This window comes from Struthio camelus, chromosome 2 (genome assembly GCF_040807025.1).
Source record: "Struthio camelus isolate bStrCam1 chromosome 2, bStrCam1.hap1, whole genome shotgun sequence".
Taxonomy (NCBI): Eukaryota; Metazoa; Chordata; class Aves; order Struthioniformes; family Struthionidae; genus Struthio; species Struthio camelus.
The window spans coordinates 47266148-47293237 of record NC_090943.1 but is presented as its reverse complement, the minus strand read 5'-3'; the positions used below and the strand labels follow the sequence as shown (position 1 = coordinate 47293237).

General features: G+C 38.3%; 1 long non-coding RNA gene across 3 annotated transcripts in view; it reads left to right on the top strand.

The window, feature by feature from the left end:
* The window catches only part of LOC138066341 (uncharacterized), a 33224-nt gene extending 8933 nt beyond the window's left edge, over window positions 1–24291 (top strand). Inside the window, exons 1-3 of one of the 3 annotated variants that reach the window (XR_011139695.1) lie at window positions 3654–3764; window positions 17065–17607; window positions 22681–24291. This is a non-coding gene — a long non-coding RNA (uncharacterized lncRNA). Of the gene's footprint in view, window positions 1–3653; window positions 3765–17064; window positions 17612–22680 lie in introns of those variants that run through there. The other 2 variants (XR_011139693.1, XR_011139694.1) reach the window with 2 other exon arrangements.
* The last annotated feature ends 2799 nt before the right edge of the window (window positions 24292–27090 follow it).

The window sequence follows — 27090 nt, the reverse complement described above, 5'->3', positions numbered from 1 at the left end:
CATCAGAGTCTTTTTGTCAGCCTTGGGAGAATGTATTGTATTTTTGTCCCTCCACCCAATGGTGGCGTGTAGCTTAGTGTGCACTGTCCTAATCTGAACTGTCAAGTAGAAGTTTTATGTAGTATCTTCTAATGTGATAGGAGCGAAATTGTTATTAACACGGTCATTACCAGTTCTCACAGCCAGAAACTGGGAAAGCTGTGAATACTAAGTATGAAGAGTGACCATATTTTACTCAATACTTTATTTTAGTTGAGCTAGAGATATGCTTCTGTAGATCAGATGGCTCCTCCGGAGTATTACAAGAACTGGCTGTCAGCATAATACAATTATATTTTGGAGGACTATGGAGAAAAATGTTGAAACACAAGGTCAAACCCTGAGTGCTTCTAGCTATGTAATTCTGAAACATATTAATTTATGATAGGAAGGATTCTTCTCTATATCTGTCACATATTAACAAAATCTAAGGAAACACAGATCCCCATTAGGATTAAAAAAATGAAATTTCAGTATTATAGTTTCTCTGTGCCCATATTCTATTATTATCCTTTCGTTCAAACAGCCAGCATCATGGCACCTTGTTTCTTGACATGGAGGCAGTCCTTCTCGAAGCACCAATGCAAGATAGGACTGTAAGAAATATACGTGTTAAGCTTTTCTTTCCTCTAGAATGAGAAGTGTATTATATTCATAACTTGTTCCATCCTTCCTGGCCTGAGAAATGAATGTGTCTCAATGCAGGTTTTTAATTTGGCAATTAAACGTTCTTGTGCTTTACTTTAACTTCATTTTGGAAGCAGTACTCTCATCATTCCTAACCATCACTTTTTTATTAACTGTTGGGAAGCCATCCCTTTGTATATTGGGAGATTAACTGTAATTAGATTCCATCTCACTAAAGTGCTGCTGTGTAAACCACTTCACCTCTTGTTTAATTGAGAAACAGAAAGTAGAGAGGCTTTATGTTAACAAGGAAAGAATGAATATTTAAATTCGCCTGAACAATATTATGGCTCTTCTGGGCCTCTTCATACATAGATACTGGCATTGTCTTCTTCCCTATTCTTACATAATCCTTATTTTCAGGCGTCCTCAAGGCTGGAGAAATTCTCTGGAGTTATAAATAATGCACCAGTAGCAGAGTTGAGATGTTAAGCGTTCAAAACAAGCTCCTCACCATATATATGTCGTGAGCAAATAAACACTGCGTATGTATCTAGACAGCTCTGAATTTTTGAAGAATACCATTTCTTAGGCCTAACATACAGGTGGCAGATCTTTTTCGCGTTGCAGGGCCAGTTGCTTTGATAGCAATGCTTACAGATTTGAAAGTGTGGTCACTGAATCCCTGCCATGGGTTCTACCTCTAAGAAGTTTGCAAAAGGAAGCCTAATGCCAGTGACCTTAAGTCAGCTATAGAGAGAGGTACATTGTCATTGAAAAACGTTTGGGGGTGTACACATTGAAAAGGATTGAAAGTAACTGCTCTGTTACAATGTTTACTCTTGGTCTAGTGGTCTCCTACTGTGAGCGAGGAACTGCCCCAGTCCTGTCTGCAAGAACTAAAATCCGGTAGAGTGTATTATACTTTTTAGGTACCAAGTCTGTTTTGAATGCCTGCCTGTAAAGCTAATAAAAAATAGGCTTCTCAGAGCTTTGAAGAAGAGTACGGCAGATTGACAGGTATCTTGGTTTGATGGGAGATGAACTTTTATCCTTAAGCCATTTAGCACTAAGTAGTCCTAAATTTCCTGCCCTTCACCTATGTTGCAAGGGTCCTTATTATGATGCCTGAAGCAAAGAGGAAAAAAGCTATGACAGTTGTGGAAGAACTTTACTTCAGTTCTAGAGAGCCATAAGAAGTATTTTAAATCCTAAATTCTTACCCTGTGACTATGATGGAGGAAAAAGAAAGATGCCTTTGCCTTAAGGAACACATATGAAATCCTAATCAGCAGGAGCGTTCTTGGTGCTTAGCTACCTGGTTAATCTAAGCAACTTGCAAGTTCTACAGTAATAGAGTTGAGCATTTCTTGCTGTGAGTTTTCAAATTCTTTTGTAGATAGAGTTGCTTGGATTCTGAATGGTCGATCTGAGCCTAAAATAGCAAAATGGGGATTGTGAGAGGAGAAAAACTGTAGATTTTGCTGTTAATTTTCTATCTAGGTGAGGTGCATGAGTACACTTAGAGTGGACATATATGTTAGCCTAATGTCACTTGTGACATGTCCTTCCTAAAAGATAGGATGATGACACAGCTGAGTGTTATTCAGGCTCATCATGATAACTTCTTGCAGAAGCAGTTTCGTTTAGATACTGGTCAAGCAGTTGTCTCCTCCTGTAGACTTTCTTCTAGGTAAACTGTTTCAAACCTCCGTTTTGCTAGGAAAATTACCAGAAGAGCTACGATTTAAAAAAAAATAAAGAAAGAAAGAAAAATGGTTGTAGTACTACCTCTAGAGTACAAATTGCTTTGGACATTTGTAGTTTGGTTGTATGCCTAGATATAACAAAAGAGCCAGATTTGAGGCTTTCTTCTAGCAGTGGATGAGGTGAGGCTGTCCTGTGAGTGATGGGAGCAAGGCTGCCTGCAAGTTGGAATATTTTTATGAGATCCATTTTTCTAAAATCTATTCTGTCACATTTTCTTAAAGACTGTCATTTTTCATTTTAAAATTGTTGAAATACATAAGCCTGAAGTCAAGCACTTAAGCTAGCATTTCACTGTAAGCACATGAATAGCCCCATTAAAGTGCATAAAGCTAATCTTACGCTGCATTGTTTTGCTGTATCGAGTTCCTAGGGAATTCGGTGTGCGCAGGAAAATATATCTAAATATGAGCATTGTTTCCAGGTTTGGTGGAAATATCTTTACTTTCTATGTGTACTTCTTATTACACATTTCCCTTGAATGCACTTTAATGTAATTCTGCTCTTCAGCAAGTCAGATGTGGGAACTGTGCCATCGATGCACCTTGCCCCTCCTTCCCTCTCTCCCCCAATATTGCATTTGATGTATATGTATCATTGCTATATATCCATGTTACTATTTTATTAAGAATTATAACATGCTGAAAAGTATTAAGATACCATTCTTTTCAGCAGCCTAAGGGCTGGATTTGTGCACTATTCCATACTGTTAGATAAGTACAGAGAAAGTGCAAGACATCACCTGCCCTCCTACTCTAACCCAACATTATACTTTCATTGTGCTCAAGAAACTCTATTATATCTCTGCAAATAGGATTAAGTCGCTGTGGTCAGTAGGAGTTATTTATAGTTTGTTTTGGAAGAATCAGCCCACAGAAGTAGACCTCAGATTTTTGTTTTTGGTGAGGAGGAGTGTATATGCTCTCAAGAAGATGCATGGGATGTATCCTGAGGGAGGTGAGAGTGTGAGGGACTCAAAGGACCACCGAACATAAAACAGGAAACTCTGTGGTCACAGTATATAACCCTTCTATTTGCTTTGGAGAGGAGAGAAGGCAATGGCTGAGGCTACGTATCATTTCAGCGTCAGCCACTGCTCTCTGCTGTAAGGTGTGACTAGCTGGGGCCACGTAGAGCATTATCTGCTAACATTTCCAAGGAAAGATTTGTAACTGGATGCCCCAGAGTGTCTCTTAAACTCCTCTCCCTGTTGGGGCAGGGGTCAATAGCTGAGGCCTCCCCGTTCATTCTTGCTTTTCTTTGGTATTCTAGGTAGCTGGAACTGCATGGCAGAGCAACTTAATCTTAAGTGGCTATAGATGGAGTTCAAGGTAACTATGCTAATTTTAGGCATCTCAGTAAATATCCCAAGGTACGTGGGAAAAATCCAGGCCACTGTATCTTGTTTCAGAAATTCTCACTGATACAGTGAATCACTTATCTAACTTAACTAGTAGATTCATAGTTCAAATTGGGCTTCAATATCTGCTGTGTACCCTTTGTTTGCATGTAGAACTTTGCTATTTCATTTGCTGTTAGCTATTATGTTGGACCAAAGTCAAATGTAAACAAGTCACCAAGCGTAATATTTAGAGGCATAACTGTGATACAGTACTTGTGAAATGTTACTTAAATCTGAATCATTGATTTTATTTTGTTGCAGTTTTAGAACCATTAATGGACTTACCAGATTACTCAGCCTTATAGTCTTCTAGAATAGTGAAGCAGAGTGTTTTCATAAGATGCTGTGATTGTCAAGAAATATTTATGTTTTATTATAAAAAAAGTTATTGGTCATCTTCATATAATATGAATCATGGAATTTAGAGATAGGAAACACCTGCTGGGTCACATAGTCCATCTCCTTGCCACCGCAAAATGGTTCTCCACCATACATTTTTCCAGTGCTTTATCCAATCTAGTTTTAATTATCTCTGCAAATAATAGGATTTGACCACTTCCCTTGGGAAACTATTCAACATTTTTTTTAAAAACTATCTCATGATATTTTCCGTTATATTTGGAATGCATATTCATATACGTATATCGCTGTCCTTTAAAAAATGCACATATATATATATAGATAGATAGATAGATAATTTTTTTTTTTAAGGGTAGTGATTTGTTACCTGATCTTTTCTGGGGGAGATAGAAAAACTTAGAGCTTTCCAGTCCAATGCCTTAGCAAATGTTGAGGTTTCACAATTATGTTTTCATATATTTTTTTTTCCTGCAGCAAGGGGCCCTCCTAATAAGCAAGAGAGGATATACTATTGAAAAAATACTTGCAAATACATTCTCACTAAAAGAACCAAGATTCCCCTGTAATCATTCCTTTTCATCACAGCCATTTCGTATCCTGCTAGTTGCAATGATAGGTAAACAAAAGAGTAAGCAAAATGAGATTTGCAAATTATATCTCTTTATGTTAATTTCATTTTTATGTGTCTTTGCTTCTGCCCTTAACAATTCTTACCGCCAGCCATTTCAAATCTTTATAGACATTCCTTCTGAGCTGGCAATGTTATCTCTGAAACAAATCTTGCTAAAAGATTAAAGATCAAATAACATTGTAGAGACCTAAAAAGCTAACATTTACTTCCATTTTGTTTCTACCGTTAATGAAGCTGTTACTATTCCTGCTCGAAGATGCAGTAGAAATAATTTCTAGTGTTCTAAAATACATTTTAGCATGTCTATTTGTCCATAACTACAACTATCTGTCAATTCTTCTGACAACTTATGTGATGATAATGACTTGCTGTGTGAGAATGTATAGCGAGATGACTATAGAAATCTCAGAAACTAAAACAAGCCAGCTTAAATAAATAAGCCCCAAAACATAACTTGATAAACTAGTTTATATCGAAATAAAGCGAGTATTCTAATTTAAAATATCTTCTCTGAAAATAAAACTTTTATTCGTTTTCTTAATAGTTATAATTCCAATTGATTAAGGACTTCCAATATTACCATTCCTGCTCGTATATTCATTCATGATTACAATTTGGCATGCTTCAGTTCCTTAATGAATTGTGACTTAAAGAAATAACATGATTGTCTACATAGCTGTAGATCAGTTCATGCCCTAACAAAGCGGGGTGAGACTCCTGTGGCTTTAATCCTTTCATACGCACAGAAGTTCCTGATGTTTTCAGTCTGTAAGGATAAAAGCCTTAAGAAACAGTAACAGATTCTCTCCCCTCCCTTCCCAAAGTATTGATCAGACTTATGCCCATGCTAACATGTGAGTCAGTATGTAAGCACTTTTAAAATAAGTTGGATTAGGCATAGGCCTACATTCTCTTTTAGTAAGGACTTTAGTTTTATGTGTAGGATGCTTGTGGGGATTTTTTACTTCTAGAAAGTTAAAGTGTGAGTTCAGGTAAAATGAATCCATAAGAAAGTAATGCTCCCATCTGAGGAAAACTTGCTACTTTGGCTTGTTGAAGCCACTCAGCAAAATAGGCAAATAAGCAAACTTGTTGCCCAGGAAACTAAAAATAAAAATTTTCAAAATTTGTGTAGCATTCCTGAGAAGAACCTCTTGCACTGGACTGAGTTTCTTAAAAGAAATCTTCCTACTAAAGCTTCAGATGACAGAGGAAATATCATGTATATCATTAGTTAGGAATTTACTGGATAACCAGCACTGGCAGGAGCCAAAACCACCCTGAGCAAACGTGATTAGATGCTAAAAACACTACTAAATTGTCATTAATCAGGCTTTATGTCCAAATAGTAATTTCCAGAAAGTAAAATCTTATTTCCCTTAAAAATCAGTCTTTATCTCCTTCCTGCTCTCACCTTTAAAGCTTTTAAAGCCGATAAGTATCTATAGTCATCTCTCATATCATTACCTCTACACTGCCATCTAGCAATGCAGTAACAGCACCTCATGCTACACCTCAGCTGGCTTGAAAACAGCTAGCTTGGATACCAAATATAACATAGCCACGCAGGGGCCCGGAGCTCCATTTAGACTGTTGTAGGAAGTGGTAACTGGCTTTTCCAGTCCTTACTGAGACCAATCTGGCTTTGGGATGTACTTTTCTCAGTACCCAAACAAGTTAAAGATCAGCTTTGATTGTTACACACAAGCTACACTGCCACACTGCCAAATGTCAAACCAGCATATTTCTTACTCCGCTCAAAGTTTCACAGGGTAAAGAGTTAGTAGCATGTGCAGAGCCCCTCTGAAGGGAATAAAGAGCCTCCCAAAATGTAAGTGGTCTGAGGTGGCTTCAAGCTGAATAAATTACAACACAGGATTTACATCACTGTCCTGAGAGTTTATAGTATTTGATTTCTCTCCACAAGAGATTCATAAATGGCCAAGTTCTGTCAGAGCAATGGATTTGGACAAATCAGCCTTAACAGAGAATCTTATGGCAGCCTAGAGTATTCAGCCCAATCCTCAAGCCACTTAGCATAAAAGCAATCAAGCAAACCAACTTCAATTTCTCATAACACTCCCACCCTCTTAGATTACTTATCTGAGATTTGTTTTTACAAGTTTCTATTTTCATAGTGTATTTTTATTACCCTTGACAAAAAAGATAATTTTTTCAAGCAAGATGCAACAATATTCCAATGTGCTACACTTTGTTCCAGACTGTATTTTATTGCCTTTTCCTGGTAGTAGTAACAAAAATAATATCTAACACTTTTATAATACCCATGTATTGAAAAGAGCTTTACTTGCTACCGTCTCTAGGATAGCTAGATATTATGTCTCCATTTCAGAAGTAAGATGAGTCAGAAGATCTTTAACAGCCACTCTTTGGAAAGTATCCATAGTTGCTGGTTTCTGAAATCTCTGTTGTCCAACTGCAGTTTCCAGAGGTTCTTGGCACACCCGCCTTTTGTGTTACCTTCAGCAAGGGAATCGGTTATTACTCTGAAAATGTGAACTAAGGAGCATAATTGACAGGGTGCCTAGATTTGAGTAGGATGACATTGCCATATGTATGCATTCTGCCCTTCAGTCTCCAGCTATTTCTTGGCATATCCCACTGTATATTCCATCCATCTCACAGCTACAGTCTGCTGCTAACCTCAGCAAACAACCTCATGGTCTCTAGTCACTCTGCCCTTCCTTCCTGCTCGCCTTTTGTCTATCAATCCTCTCTGTATTTCTCCTTGTTTACTGTCTGATTTATCCATGCATTCTCTCTAATTCTAGTCCTTGCCTACCACTCTTATTCTATTCTCACATTCCTGTGTCTGCTTGCAAACAGCTGAAAAATCTTAGTGGTATAAGCATAATGAATTTACCAGTCGATAGTAATGTTAAAATGGTAAGAGCAATGATGTGTCATCATGTATTTCAACCCCCATCTTGCTGCCACCATCTTTTGTATTCAGGAGTTCACATACTGCTCTGCTTTTCTTCCCTCCTACTCTTACATTTCCTCCACACACACAAACACACACCTCAGCTTTCCTTTCTGCAGTCAACAGTAAGATTTAGTAAACGTATATACATTACTACTCAAGGAAAAACTGAGTAAAAATCCTACTGGCTTATCTGCAGGTGTGCAGATAAAACTTGCAGAATGAAAATACCATCAGTGTTATCCTATTGTGATAAATTTTGTACAAGAGCCTGTCAGGAAAGTATTTCTAGTACAGGAAAAGAGCAGAAGGCAGTGTGAAAGATTGTCATGTAGGACTCTGTGGTACCTAGACCTGTATTATTTCACAGTGTGAGGCTGCTCAGTTTGGTGTGTGATTACTTAATATGCATTAAGAGGTACCTGTGTTTTTATTATTTCTCCATATATCTCTTATGTATGAATTTATTACACAGGACAGCATGAGAGTTTCTTATCACTGACTTTTAATCAAAACTAGGTAGAAAATAAAATTGGATAATTTAATAATTTAAATTATTCATTTTGGGGGAAGTTTTCTTTTAAATATAGTTCTTCTCTTCCAATGTTGGTTTAAGTACAAAAGTTCTGATCTGAGATGGGCTTTTGAACAAAGGTCTAATTTAAATATAGATAGAAAAGGGCAAAATGTTTCTATATACATGGTTTTAGCATATTCTAGCAAAATGTCCAGTGCATGTTGATGATTATTTACAGAAAAATCCCAATAAATATCTGTACCAACCCCATCCCCCAAATATCATGCAATGCGTCTTGGGAATATCATAACCACCCAGTAGTGGTTTCATGGTTAAAGTTGTAAAACTTTTTCTGTTAAAAGATTTTAATCCTGACTTTCATACAGAAAAACTCCTTTTTCTTAAATTTTGAAGTGTGATGTGTAGTCAGAAGAAAGTTATTTAGAAAAGACTTAAGTTCAACTGGACGAGCTGGTTTTTAAGGGGATGGAGACTGAAAGGAAATTGTTTTAATTTTTACAATAAAGGACCTTGCTTTTTGAAAAGCTGTACAAAAATGACTTATTTGGGGACTTCATGCTCTTTTGATTAGTTCTAGACAGCATCAAGAATCAAGAAATAGGACTTATTTCCTATAAGTTTGTTCAATGCATTAGAGCTACTGCAAACTTCAACTCAGTTAAAAAAAATTTTTTTTTTTTTTGCTATATCTTGTAATACTTAACAACACATTTTACACATTCAGCAGAACTGTGCCCCTGGGAAGCAGGGCAAAGAGGGTTGCCTGGTTTCAGACATCATGCTCGTGTCCGTAAACCTGAGCCCATTTAACAGGTAGCTACTGCTGAAAGAAGAATTTCGGCTTCTGCTCTCCCCTGCTTCCTCCACTGCCCTCTGTTACTTCTGCCCCATGGTGCAGCCTCTTTTTAACAGGCACTGGTACTTGTTCAACCACTCATGAGCTGATTCAGCTCATTAAGTCAGCAGAAAACAGTTTGTTTTTTTTGCTGAACCAGGCAGACTTTCGCAGTTCCGTTTGTTATACTTGTCATGGAAGAGTCTGTACAAACTCATAACAAAAGACAATTGATGTCCTGAAAAACAGAATGGTATTTTAGAAATCAGTAAGATTTAGACATTGTGCTTCAGCCATTATAAGTTCAGAACCTCAGAATGAAATAGATTACGTGTTCCAGTGGAAAATAAAATGAGGATATTCCAAAGGGCAACAGCATACCAGAATCTCAGAAACGTTCTACAAATTTCTGCAATTCCTATCACCCCAGAATAATCAAGAAACGTGTTTTTTCATTTAAAGCCCTACTTGGATGTTGTGATTTTACAAACGCTGCAGAAGTCAAGGTTAAATTGGCTTTCTCTTGGATTTTAAAACTGGCACACTTTCTCCTCCTTAACTTCTCTGCTTTTAGCTCCTTGTGCTTTCTAGAAAGTTCAGACATGCTCAAACGCAATCAATAGGGGAGAAGTCAGCATGTGCTCGGTACCTCAGCATAATGGGCCAGAACTGTTCATGTGGGCTCAAGAGAGGTCAGGCCTGCACAGATTGTCCTGTCCACAAGGAGGATATTTGAGTTTGCCTCTTCTGAGGCATAAGGTGGATGCTTTTCGCCTTAGCTACTGTCAGTGGTGTAGACAAAAGGATTTGAGCCAGTGGTTCAGCAGCTTTTCACTTTGCTCCAGCCTTGCTTCACCTTGCTTCACCTCTAAGTATAGACGTGCCCTCTGAACAGCAGTAACTACAAGGCATCTGCAGTGCTATGAAGTTATTTGCTCCACATATGAGAGAAATTGGAGGAACTATCTCTTTGTGAGGAAAACCTGTTTAAAATGTCTGTTATTAAAATTTAAATGCATATTCTTACAATATACTTCTTAATGAAAAGGAAGAGAAAAACGTTGTATGAGGGAACGAGGTCTTATGCACACCTCAAAGCTGAGCATTTGTGCTGTAGAGAGTAAAAGCGCAGAGAGAACCCTCGGTACACAATGGAAGGCTTGCTGTATCTGTATGTTGGTATAATGATAAATTCCTGGATGACAATGGTAAGTTAACAGAGTTTACAACAAACTAACTGGTCCATAATTGACTTAGATACCTGTAATATTCTTTGGACTGCATGGATCTGGAAGGAGAGTATTGAGCCTTCCCTTAAAGCAGAAAGGTTAGTAATGCCCTTTTGTTTCACTGGGTTTCTAGTACCAGACGAGAAATAGACTGGGAAGAAGTTGTCAACTGTGGATTACATAGATTACAGAGATGGAAAAAAGAAATGAGAGAAAGTTTTGTTTTGTTTTGCCTCAAGCAGTTGAACTTGGAATGAAAAAAAGAGAAAAGAAAGGTTTTTTCTTTTGATAAGTCGTAGGTCAGAAGCTCTGTAGCTAGTGAATTATAAACCTAAACCTTGATCTGAATGTCTTCCGAGGTGGTCAGGGTTTCCTAAAAGCTATGGTGTAAGACTGGCTGAACAGCAATTACAGAACAAACAGTTCTCAGTGTGAGCAGCATGGAAGGAGCCTCACTTGGGCATTTATTTAAGAGAGCCTGCTTCTAAATCTTGTCCTTCAGTATGCAGATCCAGAGTCATTTTGAATGCTTCCTGTTGCCTTTGCAGATAAATAAGCTGTGTTGCAATTGCGTTTAGAAATGTTTTGTTGTTGTTAGTTTAGTAGTCGCTTTTCTTTTTGTTGGGTTTTCTGATTTCAGACCTTGAGACTTATCTACACAGAGCAATTCAGGAGAATTAATGCAAATCAGCTAAAGATGAGACTCAGAAATAGAGCAGTTAAACATCATTAAAACCTCCAAGGACCTTCTTATCCAGAATTCAAGTGGTCCAAATTTAATTTAATTTACAGTGAAGTTAGATCATTCAAATGTAGTTCTAAAGGAGAACATCCACATCAGGGTTTAATGCAGTCTTACAGTTTCTCTTTAAAGTCTTTAGTTATTTCTCTTTCCTGGTTGTCCCCATATAAATAAATCCCTAATCCCACAAGTGTTTTTAGTACTGGCTAATCCTTGACACTTCTTAATAATGGACTGCATAATCCAGATTGTGTCTATACCAATTGCTAAAATGGAAAACATCCACCCTTCTACCCTACTGCATCTGTTAAGAATTGGTCCTTGAGTATTGGAGGTTTACCAGCAAACTGTAGGGCAATAGCAAGACAGGGTAAGGGCTATAGGTTTTTTTTCCCCCCCCCCAAATCAATTAGCTCATACTAATACAACCAGATCCTCATCCAGCAACCAAGCTAAAAAGCTTTTAACTTGATCTGCAAGAGAAATCTTTAGTATCTTCATTCATGTTTTCCCTGAGGGATGAACCATTTTCAACTAAACATCACTGGTGAAAGAAAGCTTGAACCTAGCTGTGGTAGTGAGGTGTAATTAGTGGATGGAGAACTTGAACAGTCTGCACAGGGGATGAGATTTAAACTCCATACTGCATTTCTCAGGTGTCAGTCAGCAAAGGCTGCCTAGAAGATGTATAGAATTAGCATTTTTCTCAGCAGGCCACTCAAGTATTTAGATAGTTTTAGGTGTAAATTTCAGTAATTTAGGTATAATTTTGAGTAAATCGTGCCACTATATATTTCTCCAAAGGGACTTGCTGCTGATAGGGAGTGATATTGTTTGAGCATTGGCGGTAAACCGAATTTGAGATGTTAGACTTCTGTTTTGCTTGCTTCTGAATGTAGCTTTGAAGTAAAGAGACAGAGGTGAAGTAAAGAGACTGTGGAAGTATGGTGGCTCTTAGGTATCCAGAGATGTGAATTTCAGCCTTGTGACAAAACTATATGATTGATCCTGCTATAAGTGAGTAGTTGATCATTTGGGTTCAAATGTAATCAGTTCGATTGATAGATGCATCACTCCTTCTTATACAGTTGGCTATAAAAACTGATGTATCTTAACCATGCTACGCTTATGAGCTGCCAAGTTCAGAACAGACTTTTCAGCTGAATCCTGGATTATATTAACTATATTGATTAGATCCCCACTAACTACAGTGGGAGTGAGGACAGCTAGCTCACATGTAGAAGCCTATGTTTAGCTGTCATAATCTAGAGGTGAGTCCCGTCTTGATGCCTTTTTACTGAGCATCAAATGGATGTTTGATCTCTGGATCTGTGTATACACTGCAATGCAAGGACTCAGTAAATCCAATGTTAGAGCTCCTAGTCTTGGATGGAAACCCCCCTGGCCACATTACAAAGAAGCCCTTACTCTGCTGGGTTAGACTTCTTCAAACTTTTTGGTGGGCTACCTTTGTTCCTGCTGACTTTATGCCAGACCAGCTATGGTCTATATCACTCCAATTTTAGGGGGAAGCAGATATTTCTGTAGTGGCATGTGGCTGTCACGAAAGCATGAAGACAGTATGAGCTCATGTTGTATCATCTAGCAAATTCAGTAGAAATACGGTTATGCGCCCACAATTAAACCAGAGCAAAGTGGTACTGCTGTGTGATCAGGCACTATGCAGAACTACACCCTCATATCCTCCTGAAATAGGACTACAGGTATCCCCTCTTGTGGGGAAAAAAAAAAAACATTTTAAAGACTGCTAATAATTACACTTTTTATTTTAGATCTCACTCAAAAGAAGGCAATTCCAATGGCTAGGTACCTATTAGACTTGTTCTGAGTTTATAGTACTGTGATAGTATCATTATCACTTCTTTCTTCAACACTTAGTTTTCCAAAGAGGTTTCCTTTCCAAGTATTTAAAAAGGCCCTCAAAGCTTCTGAGCTTTGATGGAATCATAGCCTGAGGTGGTCTGGCTGGAAAATGAGAAGCCACTGAATAAAGAAAATGCTGAAATTTCACTCTCCATAGGAATTACTGGTTTCATTAGCCTCAGTGAAAACCGCGTTTCACTAAATTTAGACCTGCAACAGAGCTCAATACAGATAATACATTTAATAGATGCTCTGGGCAGTGAAATTGAAACTATTTCAAGTAATTTTCTTCGGTGTTGGATGCAGCCATCCTGTAATTTTCCTGATAACTTAGGTTTTTTCTTTCTTTGAACAGCAGCTGATATTCTTCCAAAGCAGCCAACATCCTCCATAACAAAGCTGTATCATCATTTCATAGTCTAATGTTTTATCACCACCTGCTAATACAATGTCACAATATGATAGTACATGCACTTCAAAGATATGTTTTTCCCCAGTTCTGTGCTCCTGTCAAAAATTATTGAAGAATGTGGAGGCTTTTTTTCTCCATCTTAACTCTACCAAACTAAAGACAGTTAGAACTAGGTGGGAAAGCAATAAAACCAGACATATTCTCTTCAAAAAATGAAGATGTAGGTATTGTGTACAAGGCAACAGAAGTGTGCCAACAAGACAAGAAGTGAAAATACAGGATGCAAAGAAAAATTCAATGACAAGCAGTCTGTTTTCTTCACAGGATTGCTAACTGCAGAAGTATGACACGGAATTGCATTGTATTGGGGGTAGAGGACACTACGCATTTATCTCACTTTTGATGTGTTCAGTTTTCTGCCTTGAATTGTTGCCTTTGACAATGTACAATTAAGCTCAATTACCTAGTGAATTGGAATTGTTCAATAGTTAAGGTGATGTGACTTCACGGTCTGTTGCTAGGGCTCTTGGTGGCAACAGTGGTCAAATAATACAAGTAAGTAAGTTTACTTGAATGTTTATGTCTGCTCTGGAAAGACTCATTATCAGCAGTGTGTTTTAGGAGGTCTTCTTCCAGATGAAATCTGCACTTTGCTAGGGCAAAAATATTTCTTTCTAAGTAGGTTTTTGGCTATACCTTTTAATTGATTTGTCTACATGGTAGTGTATCAATATTTAAGACATTGGGTAAGGATAGGCCTGATTCTTTAATATGGAGCAACTAGTGCTATTACAGAGAGGGTGTAAAATGTTCCAGTCAGTACTGGATGGCCACTTCATATACACTTTATTCTAATTTAGAATAAGTGTAAATGATTGCACAGGCAATGAGATATAATCAGGCCAGATAGGATTAATATCCTAGTGAAAAGACAACTCTTATCAGTGTTATTATGTGCTGCGTTTTACATGGCTGGGTGGTGCCTTTAAACTTCAAGACTCTCGTACGCTGTTTCCCTAAACATAGTATTTGATGCAAGGATTTTTAGCAGAGACTTTTTTTTTCTTAGCAAGCACTTGTGTCCCTTGTGATTGTTATAACAGGAAATAGTAATCTTTCCCATGTTACTAAACAGGTAGGAACATTACACAGAATAGAGTCCTACTATAGAAAAGATGAACTGATCTACAGTATTTTACTTTCTTTCTAAGGTGCAGTTGATTTTTCCAAGGTTCCAGGTTGGCTAAAATTAAAAATCCTAGAAATAAATGTTTTTGGCATTGCTGTTCATTAAACTAGGATTATCTGAAAATAATGCTTGTGAGATCCCTCACTCATTTTTTTCAGCCTTTTTGTGTGTGTGTGTGTGTGTGTGTGTGTGAAGGAATGGGTAGCCAAGAAAGTCAATTATACTAGAAGGGTTCCCATAAAACATGTTTCAGGAGCTGTATGGAAGCCTGTGGTCAAACTAGCAATTAGATGATATAGAGGAGCATTGACTAACAAGCAGTTCCTGTCTCATAAACCCTGGCATTTATGGTTCACAGGAATTCTGCTCCAAGCAAGCAACCAGTTTGGCAGCAGTGCACCATTCCACGTTTAAAATCCTACCTAAATTCAGAAGGGTGAATTCTAACAGTGTGCAGTCTGACTCTAGGGATGGTGAAGAGCTATCTAGGAGACAGTAGGTCTTCTGGGGTGAGAGATGCAATTGCTGTTTCAGGAGACCTAACCATTTAGGAAGGTGGTAGCTTACTGCTGGAGGTGATTTGGATTTGTAAGTTGATTAAAGCTGTAGATCTAGTGGCTGAAACAGTGTTTTTTAGTTAATTTCTGGAAATGAGTCAATGCAATATCTAGTGCTTGCTCCATATGGTGGATTATAGATTCTATTAGCAATAGATGCAAAGTGAAGGTGTTGCTTAAAGGATTTTGGGAGAGGAACTCTATATTCTGCTCTAGTACCACAGAGAGTTTTTCTTGCATTCCTTGACCTCTCTAGAAGAGTAATGACTAAGGGGAAGAAATACGCTTAGTATAGGCAGGTAGATCTCAACTGTCTTTCATCTAGCGGAGGCGAAGTAGAGCTTTTTCCCATTTAGCAATTGTGGGAAAAGCAAACCCCAATCTGTAGTGCAGAGAACTACATGTTGCCTACTGAATTTCCCAGTAGCTTCAGTTAGATTCTTGTTTATTTTTTCCCCTAGATTGTGGTGAAATGTTATCATTCATTCTACAACAGATACCACATTCCCTGCTAGAGATAACCGTGTAGTGCAATGATGCAATCTGTCAGTGATGTGATCTCTGTCATATCCCCAGTCTACCTCTCAAGGTGGTTGCCAATCTTTATAAATATTAATGAACTACCTTTACCCCTGGGTGCTGTGGCCCTCCCCACTTTGTGCGCTTTCTCCATTCTGCTCTATAAAACTCTACTTCCTCCAGGGTTTTCTTGACCGCTATTTTCCCCTCACCAGTTTTTTCCAGTCAGTCTGTTTAGCTCTTCTCTCTAGACCGCTCCATTTGATATGCAGCCCACTCAAGGTGTGGACCCGCAAGGATGAGGATGCAGGAGATGAGTGTCCTTGGCAGCAACAGAAGTGGGTTGGGCATGTTTTTTCCTCCTTCGGTGTTTCTTTAGAGGCATCCCCACTTGGTAAGGCTCTGCTTTTGAATCCCCTGCCTGAAAGTGACTATAAAACACAGCTGTTGCTGCTTAAAATACTGTGAAATGCAGGTGAGATAAAATAACACTATATGAAGGCCAAGTGTTGTTAGTATTAGTATAAATAGTTGTTTAACTACTGTTTTTAAAAAATAGTACCCATCATTCTTCTGTGTAATGCCCTTGGTTGTGTCTCTCATGAAAGAAAGCCAGTAAGCTAATATGCTACCATCTTTCTTAGGAAGCCAGTTTAAGGTATTGTTTTGTGTTTCTTTCCCCCATGTGGAGCTGACGATAAATTAGTGCATTTTCTCCCTATAGCAGATATGTTTTCTATTGTTATTCTGTCACATCAGGGCTTGTCTATTACTCACTGAGATACTGCTAATATTGTGGCACCTGCATTCCGCTGCTCTCCCTCTTGTTTACAGTGTTAGGATAAATATAGGAGAAGCTCTTTAATAGGGTTTCTTAGAATAATGATGACCAGAATACTTTTGCTTCAGTGACTTTTTCTTTTGCTGGCTTTGCCAGCATTTCTTATTCAGTCACTCTTTTTATTTATGAATGAAAAGCATTTGTTTACAAAAGTAAATACATCTGGAGATAATTGTTGCAAGGGTATAGCAGCAACATAAAGCTATTGTTTCCAGAATGCAAACAAGAAACAGAAATGAGACTGGTGAGGGTTTGCAAATAAGATTACTCTCTCTTAGACTGTTATAAATACTGTCTTTGCCAATAGTGCTGACTCTGTGGGTTGATCCTGAAGTGAAGATATCATTAAAATGGGCAAGAGCTCACTTCTGGGTACCTTGCCAACTATAAAGAAGAGAATAGAAGAGAAGAATGATTGTCAGAAGAATGTTTAATATAGACCAGTAGCGCCCGCCCCCCCCAATTCCGAAGGATCTCGCTGATTTAGATAAATTAGTGGAAGAAATCTTTGTAGAGAGTGTAACCTTGTACTGTTTTCTTTATTACAGTGAACTCAAAGACCTTGAAACCTTGGACATTATACAGACCTGTATCACAAAACAGTCTCTGTTCCAAACAGATCTGAGTGTAAGGCTTGGCTGTTTAATGGGATCTTCATGACAATACCCAGGAACTCTTTGCAAAATTGGGGCCTAAATGAAGAAAAACAACCAGCTAAGGAAAAGCAAGTGTGGATAACAGTCATCGGAACATGTAGAGTAATATTCAGCAACGTGACCTACTTGTTACATAAAAAACTTAGGAGGTGGATACAAAGACATCACAAATGTCAATAGCCTCTGGTTCTTCCTATGTCATATGTAAGCTGAATGGCCTGAAAACACTTTGAAACCTTGAAACAGTATGTCTCTGTTACTAGCAGTTTTCCTTCAGATGGAGCTCAAGCAGTTTGCACATCTCATCTGGCTTTGCAGCAGGACACAGTGACGTTGTCCTGGAAGAACCTTCAGCCATCTCATTTTGTTGACCTCCATGACATGATGCCATCCTAAGGGCAAATCAGGCACAGCAGCCTGCGGCGCATCCATGTAGTAAGTAAGCATAACCTTGAGCGCATTCAAAAGCGTGTGGGGTTTCACTAATGGGAGTACCAGCTGGATTGCTGTGGAGCTGACCATGAAAAGGCTCATGCAGGAAAGTACTGTGGAGAAGTGACAAATTTAGCTTTGAGCCTGGGCCTAAGGCTATTTTCTACTTGGCAGCATATATACATCTAGTAAACCCCGCTAGCTACTTGATTAGGCAATACCAATTAGTTGACAGATTATTGTCAGCACCAAGCTAGAAATGCAACAATCTATAAACAAGTTTATAGTTTCTTAAGTCTTTTGACTCCTCAGACTTCATTTTTTTTGGCATCCTGTTCTAGCTGTTATGTTCAGTTATGTTCTCTTCTATAATGCTATTGTTCTGTACTTCTGCTCTTCTCTTTATGTTTGCTCTAGCAGTGTCCCTTGCAATGACTGTTCATGTTAATGCCAGAAACTGACTTCTAAAAACCTGATCTTTTAAAAACCACTCTGTCTATTACAAATGACCCTGCCTCATTTATAACGTAGAAATCAATTTCCCAATAGTATTATGAATATTTCAGAAGACAAAAAGAAGGTCTCCTCATACAGCTGATGGAAGCCAACATCAGCAGGAAAAGAATTACCTGTCAACTTGAATATATATGGATGTTGATAATAATTACATGACACAGCCTACTTAAAACTAGTCATGCTCCATCACTCTCATGACGAAGCAAAACCACTGCGATCGGTGTCAGAGATGACGGAATTATACTGCAAAACGTTTATTTATTTGTAAAGATCTAGTATACATTTTTGATGTATTTGTGTGAACAGCATGATATTTTAGGATTATGCCAAACCAAGCAACCACATGAATTTTAATTTCTTCTTCAGTTATTTTCAGATTGACTGAATATTTGTTCATTTCTAGGAAAAGTGTTTTTCTTTTGTCTTTCACTCACTGCCCAGTGAAGGGCTAAATGTAACAGGAGTTTGACATGCCTATTCAGTCTTTGGAAAATACCCTCACATAGTTTCCCCATGTAAAACACGAGTTCTGTACAGCACTAAGATTTTCACCCACTTAAAACCAACCTGAGGTATAATGCAAGCTATAGAGTTGCTGATATGACACATCATAGATCATTATTTAAGAAGACACAGTATAAAGTATATTCCAAAACTTTGTGCTTTTTATTATGTTTCTAATTGGCTCTTGCTATCTCAAAAGCTAAATCTCTCAAATTTCCCTTTTACTATTTAGACAATATGGCTGCTTGCTGTTAGGTGTCTATCACTGACATTTATGAGAGTTGACATTTATGTGCTTGCTGGGGATGCACAAGTGAAAAGAATCCAACATTTAAAAACAATGCAGCAGTGATAAAATCAGATAAATCCACAATAACTTACAATGCGTACACATTTCACTTCCCAGACTATAAATGGGTGGCTTTTTTAATTGTAGTTTTATACCTATACAGCTATCATTTTAGCAAACACCTCTTCAGTTGGATGAACTATTGGGTAGGAGAGCTGACCTGGCAGAAGTCGTGGAGGTATTTGCATCAATAACCATCTTTATAAAAATGTTTATCCTTAGAGCTGAAAAGCCTTCCTGTTTGTGTATAGTTGAAAGCTGTAAAAAGTTTCTCTCTTGTGAGAGGGAGAAATGGCACCAGGTCATTACTAACAGCAAATATTTCCTCCAGTGTTTCTGTGAAGAGCAGTATTTCTTGACTCAGGCTCTAGAAGTATTTTTATAGAAATAGCTGTTCTGGCCATTTTTCTCCAGTAAATTAAAATCCCAGAAAAATGCTAGAAAATAGAAATTGCAAGGTGCAGTGTGTCCTTAGTTATCATTTCTTATCACTTGAGGTAATCTGAGTGGATTTCAGATCAGAGCATGTGAAATGAAATGAATAGAGGTCTATTCTTAGAAGCTGTTATTCATCAACCAATTAACTCAGGAAATTTTTAAAAATTCTAATATTCCTGCTTCAGCTATATTGAATTAAACTGTGACACTCAGGGAGTTAAATTTTCACCTTGAAATATACACTTTGATACAGTATGTGAACATCCATCTGCTTTCTGAAGTGAGCAGATGTGGCCACTTCTTGTGCAGTATGAAGTAAGAAAGCACACTGTCTTTTTTCCTAGAAAAAATGCAATATGCCTGTACATAAATATATTCATTTTTAAGGAAGACTGGACATGTTTCATTTTAAGTGAAAATTAGCTGAATTTTGTTAAAAGACATTGTAATCTTCATTTTGTAATTGGTGCTACAATTGGATTTATTGCTGGTTATTCAACTTCTAAATGTTTAATGAATCTTACATGGCTGTTAAGGAACATGTACTTTGAGCACAAGGTCTACACTGTCATTCATTTCTCAGATTTGCCTGAAGTATTGCAGGATATTTCTACAGTAACACAGGAGCCACTGACTTAAAAAGTCCTTCACACTAGCTAGCACGTTTTAATGAACATGTTTAAATATCCTATCAAAATATTGCCATATATGTTTCCATGTTTAGCTGCTTGAGTCAAAAACCACAGGAGAGCTTAGAGTTTATTTTCAGTAGTTCATATGTTTTAGAACATCTCTATATACATTTAAATTTAGACATGGAACACTTTTATATTAACGTTAAATATTTAAGCTAAAATAATTTTATATGTACCTTTTATCCTTATCTTGGCAGTACCATCAAAGTCTATGATCAAAGAGCAAATCTGAATACGTTAAAGGTTTTTCTGTCAGCACAATACACTGCTTTATTAGGTGCAGACTTTTCTGACATGCTAACGTTCTGAGTAAGATAAGGTATACCAGACTAGTGAGGGACTGAAGAAAAGCTCATCAGTACTGGAAATTGGTAAATATATCTGCATATGCCGGTATCATATGTGCGACGTGAGCAAGGAGTTTTGAAAATTTGCTTTCTTAGTACATACCTAAAGTTGCAGGAGTTAATATCTAAGACTCCCTTTTTTGAAAGGATTTTGTTTACCATAGATTGGGTCTTGCTTAAGTGAATACGTAAATATAAAGGCAAGCTGGAGAAGACAGATTTATTGGAATAACAGCTGCCACCACTACTGATAAGTGCTCAGCATCCAACTTCTCTAGCTGCTATTAAATCACATACAGTTCCTTAGGCTGGGAAAGTCAATAAAGATAGCTCAGTATAGCAGTCTGTGTGGAACTGGGGAGGAGAATGTGGGTGTCAGGAAGAAGATTTGAAAGAACACCCATAAACTAATCTGCCTGTGCGTGGTTTTGGTGTTAATTGCAGTCTCAGCATTTGTGTAAATAGTTTTCTTATTAAAAAGTCGGGTTAGTTTTATAAATATGGCATCTTCTTGCGTTATTGTCCAGTACATGGTGCAGAAACATGTCAGCAGCAATAATTCCATAGAGATGCACCTCCCCCTTCAACTATAATTAACTACAAAATAAAGCTAGGAGTAGAGTAAACAGTTGGCCTGGAGGGACTCTCACCACTATGATGGTGTATTTCCAGATAAAATAACCTACACAAAGAAGGAGGTGGTTAAAAAATAATTGAGCGTATGCACAAAGCGGTAAAGATGAGAAAATGACAGTAAAAACTTTTTACTATCCTTTGGGAAAAGTTTGAAGAGAAGTGGATGAGATGCTGTTGTGCCTGAAACACTGGAAAGACTGATAAAAGTATTTGATGAGTAATGTGACCCCAGAGGAGGAGGTCATGGACAGAGGCTGTATTAGGCTGTTTTTGTTATTTTCTGCTTAAAGCCGAGCAGCAGAAGAAATAATTATACCAAGAGCAGATAGCTCTTGTAGCTCTGTGAAACTCTGGAAACATTAAAGATTCCTTGTTTAATGACAGTTTTGTATATGGGAGGCAGGAGTCTCACAGGAAGGATTGTTAAGAGACATACATCCAGCACAACAGCATGGCTCCCAATAACCAAGTTCCAGGGAAACTATCAAAGCAATAGAAGATATTACAGAAAAATGAGAGTACTGGCTCAAATTAAAGGAAGCCAAGAAGTAGGAAACATTCAGGCTATGATTTAGGGTAGACATTAGAAAGCAGCATGAAAAGAGGAAAGAAGACTCTCCAGTCTGTGGGCAAGGATGAGGAAATACTTTTTACCCCAATACTGAAACTACCATGGGAGTAATAAGCAGCAGTGTGGGGAGTGAAAGAAGCTTGTAGAAGAGACGACTGCCATGTGAGTGTTTGATCCCCAAACTAATATATATATTCATGGCAACTAATATTTGTAGCTATGTTATTAGACTCTCAACGAATTAATGTCCAGCTTCGTGATAATACCAGCTGATAAGTGAGACTGATAAGTGGTTAGACTTAAGGATGTCTACACAGTGATGAAAGACAGTAGAATCTTCTGAAATCAGTGGAGTAAATATACACTGTCCATAAGGATCCCACAAAATATGATATATTATGCGTTAGAATTTGCCGTAGTCCAAACGCAGGTGTACTTCCCACTGTTGAACAACAGCAATGAAATTCTTGGTGGAGGAGAGAAATGAGAACTGTTTAGCAGCTTCCAAATGGGAGGCTGATGTATATTTCAAGGAAAGGGCACGTATAGTGCTACTTAATTTTAGAAGTATATTCCCATGTGTAATGTGTGAGATAATTAAATGTTTTTAAAATTCTCTTGGGAAGGAACTGCAAACCTCCTGACAAACTACCATAGTGTGGTGCCTAAAGTAATTATCTACAGCAGACTACACTGGTGGTCTAGCTTCACAAGATGTAAGAGACTCTTCAGGTAATATCAGAACCTGCAATGAAGTCATGCTGGGAAGAAGTCACTACTCATTCTACTCAAAGACCAAGGATATGTGATCTGCCCTAGGACAAAAAAACTCATGTTAGGTGAAGTCGAGTATGAGTATTGGCATACTAAGCCAATGCCACAACCCTCATTGATACCATTTGGCTGGCACTGCTGACCGTGAATAGCTTTATTCGTACATCTTCAAAGGAGTTCCAGTGTCAATTGAATTAGCCACTAGAGAAAGTCCTAGGAACAGTAACGATGACATTCTTGTTGCAGGCAAAGAAGGCATCAAGGAACAAGCAAAGCAGGATCATAATATCAAGCAGCAACAATTTCGAAGCAAGTGCTGGGAACAGAATATTAGCCTGAACACAGATGAGGTGAAGGTGAGGAGAATCAGCCGTTGTAGACTTCTAAGAAATATTGCCCAGGCCCTGAAACACCATTAAGAATAGGCAAGACTGATGTATATGAGGGGGATCCAATGATCTGTAGGGATGAATAGCTACCTTCCCAGATACTGCACGCTCTTAGCAAAGCCTTTGTGACAAGTTTTAACATGTAGTGATGCTGCATAAGTCATGGGCCCAAGAACAGGCTTTTGAAGACTAAAAATATTACAACTGAAGTATTTGCCTAAAGTATTTGTCCTGCTGGACACCTAGGACTCCAAGAAATGCATCAGGAGTCCTGTGAACATTGTGACTGCTAGGCAGCAGCTTATAGACATTGTTAGAAAGTCTCAGGAAAGAGAGAGAAAAAAAAGAGCTGTTAGAAAAGGAGCCACGAACTGAGTTTTCTGGAAAGAAACAGTTTCTCCAGCTCACTTCTGCGTACCGGCAGCGTTTACAGTCTCATCAGAGAAGCGGCTTTCTGAGTACACTCAGGTGACTGGAGTGTGTATTGTGAAGACTCCAGAACAACAATATGAAGCAAGAATCACTACTAGTAGGAGATACTGAACTGGCTTTCCAGAATGCAATAAACACGTCTATGAGCTGGTATCGAGCAATGTACTATAATGTCTTTGCATCTGTTCTTGAAGCTCTCTTTTTTTAACAAGATACTGTACCGAAAGTGGGGAACTGGATGATGAATTCAAAAACTGTATGCAATAGGAAGTTTTACACATCTCAGTTCTGCCACAAGGTTAGAACAGACTTTACTTCTGGTAACAGTCACTGCTATAGGACACCACACATTTCTGAGAAGTGCCTGTCTGAAGGAAATACAGGCAAGAGGTCTGATTAGGGAAACCCAGGTATGTTTTACAAAGTATTTATCTGGCCTGAGATTACTGTGCTCAAACAAAGGTCCACACCTCACTGCAGCTGCGTTTAACCAAGTCTGCATCAACAGGACTTTGAGCCCGAGGGCACCTTCTCATGGATAACACAAAACAATGGCATGGCAGAGTTGGCAATCTAGACAATCAAGAGACTGTAGATTTAAAGCAAAACAGAAAGGAAGGGAAACAGGAAAAGATCCTGACAGATAAACAAGAGAGTGCATGGGAGCAGATAAGGGAATGCTCTGCTAGGCAGGAAGACTAGTGCAATAGATGAATGAAGGTTCCCAGGACAGTGTGCCCAGGTGATCTGGTTTGGGTTCGTGCAAAGTAAAGGCAAAAGACAGCAGTGTAAGATGTGGTGGGATACTAATTATTCAAGTAATGGAGGTGAAATTGAGGAAACCAATGGGATGATGGTAAGTGTGTCCAGCATGTCTGGGCGGAGGGGGGCAATCAGTAGGATTTCAAAAGAAGCTTAGGAAACAGCTGACCTGACACAGAAGAAATGAAGAAGGCAGAAGAATGAAATGTGAGTGAAATAGAGAGCACGGCACTGCACAGAATGCAGGGAGCTACAGGTTGGAAGCCTGTTCTCCTCAAACAGCAGCCGAATAAGTAGGAAAATAGTTAAAAAATTGGCACTTCAGCTTTTGAAAAGATACATACCAGTGGGCTGGCAGGTAAGTCTACATCTCTGTCACTGACTGTGTTTTAGTAACTTCTGACTGACTGAGTCAGGCAATACTGGCATAAAAGACATAGAAGTTTCAAAAGCAACTGAAATTGGGGAGCACATATTGCAAGAAGGTATGAGCGTTGAATGCTTGTTGAGGTTGAAGCGTCTCTCTAAATAGATTCCTTAAATCTTAGTTTAGTTTTAAAAGCAAGGGTCCCTCTCACACTGGGTGGCACAGCATGTTGTATATTAAGTACTCAGAAGCCCTACCAAAGAGGTAGATCAGAAAAGGAGAAGGCAGAAGCTTCTACTTTGAAGAGTCATTCAAAACCATTCATGCTACAGTTGGGATTACTTAGTATTTTTGATGATTTAAAAGTTAAGGGGTAAATGTGAATGATTAAAAAATACTTATGCTGCCAGAGCCAGGGAAGACTATGAAGGATTCCAAAAGAATATTAAGAAATATTAGGCAAGTGAAGAATGTGATAGTAGGAAAAAACTGTTAAATAAAATTTAGGCAACATAATGGACATTGGAAGAAATGTATTAGAACTGCTTGCACACACTGAGAAGTCCTAAATGGACATCAGCTCTTCAGATGAAAGACTATGCTGTTTCTATGGCTAGCCCATTGAAAACATCTACAAAGGTAAGAAAAAAAGAGGATCTTGAAGTATAAAATAAATTGAGTGTAATATAAACATCTTACATGAACCAGTAGTAACCTTCCATTTTGAATATGTGTTCACTTTGGTCACTTTATTTCACATTGGTGAAATAGGAAATTCAGAGAATAATAACGAGAATGATTGGAGGCATGGCAAGACTTTAATACGTGGAGAGACTAAAAAGATTAGGGTATTTATGTAACGGCAGGGATGAATAAGAGGTGAAATGAAAGAGGTGTATAAATTATTAGTGGTTTAGAGAAGGTCAAGAGGGTTCTCAGAGTACAAGAACAAAGAGTACACAATGAAATTGTAGCCTTCCAATTTCAGACTGATAACAGGAAATCCTTTTCACATAAATGTGGCCTCATTGCCTCAAGATTTGAGGCAGTGAACTTCATAGGATTAATAAAAAGGTCTGAGATTTCTCTCTACCTTGGGTAGTCACCCAATATCATAGTATCTGAATGTTTAATAATCCTTAATGTATTTATCCTTACAAGAGGCTTCAGAGATAGGAAAGTGTCACCATGCGGCCCTTGTTCCAGTGAAGAGAATTGATACCCAGAGAGCATTTGAAGATCTGCCCTGGACCAAAGACAAAGTCTCTTGTAGAGCAGGAAACAGACTCTGAGTGGCCTAAATGTTAAAACTGATACCTTAATATATGGACTTTTTTTTTTTTTTGCTCTTACATATTTATGTTGGTGATGCCCAGTCTTACTGACATAGTTGGCCGCATACCTTCTTATGGAAGCGCTTGAGTCACATACCATGGCTTTTCCATTATCATGTGGCCAGCACATAAGGCACTATCCAGAGGATTTGCACTGGCACAGTGAATTAGATTAATCCTTATGGCATTGGATTTACTGAACGTGAGCAAATCAATGGGACTGAGCATGTTTGCTAGATCTGATGCTTCCCTGACGCAATGGAAATATTGCTGATGCATTATGCAGCGTATATCTGTCCATTTCCTTCAGGGAAATCCTTGGGTATTCTCTGCTGTCACTCCAGAAATCATTGATCTGTCCCAGTCCCAGCTGCTTTTTTTCACAGCCTTCCCTCACTGCCATTTTTCTAGAGAGCCTGTGCATCATCTGACCAGAGCTGTGACTGCCACACACTGGGCTGCTGGAAAAGGAGACTGAGCACAACAGGCTGCTGATGCCAGAACTACAGGGGTGGCTGGCTGCTCCCTCCATAGTTGTGCCTTGGAAACAGTAAGAGAAAAGAGCAGCCAGACTGGATCATTTGTTTTAGCACTACAGCCCCATGCTTCCAGTTGAGCCTTGCCACTTTATATGGAGTTTCAGTACACAATTCACAGTGATGCTGGTTTGTACTAAAAAGATTCAAAGAATGGCTATCTTCAGGACATAAGTTTTCAGGATGTAATCTAACCTCTGCCTGGCAAAGGTGAGGAAGGAACTTCATGCATCAATATGATATTGAACACTTTCTTATCAAAGAAAGTTTCTTATCAAAGTTTAATCTCTTGTGTAAATTATCTGCTTGTGGCTACTGTTGAAGACAAGATAACAGATTGAATGGACTATTATTTTGATTTGTTGCAGCAATTTGTAAGAAAGATATAAGCCAGTAAAAATGTAACAGTGAACAAGTACTTATTTGGAGGAGTGAATGAAAACCCAAGCTTTAACGTTTCATCCTTCTGTTCAGCCTATTTTTGCTGATACTAATTTTAAAAAGATGTTACACAAAAACACATTTCTTGCCTTAATGGTGAGAACACGATCTTTTTATTATTTAGCTTGCATTTTTCTTTTTGCTTAACCTTGGAAATTTAAGAATGTGGGGCTGTAAAAAGTATTGGAAGGTATGTGTATATGTATTGGCTCAGGGTGAGAGAAGCTTTCATTAGGGGACTACATTATGATGCGGTGATGGATAATTGCCCTTCTTGCAGGAAACAATAAATGTACCACTGTACGGTTTAGTTACTGTTTCTTTCATTGGGTGCATAATGCTCTCTTCCACAATGGGATGAATGACAAACTATGCAGTTGTTACTATTTTTATTT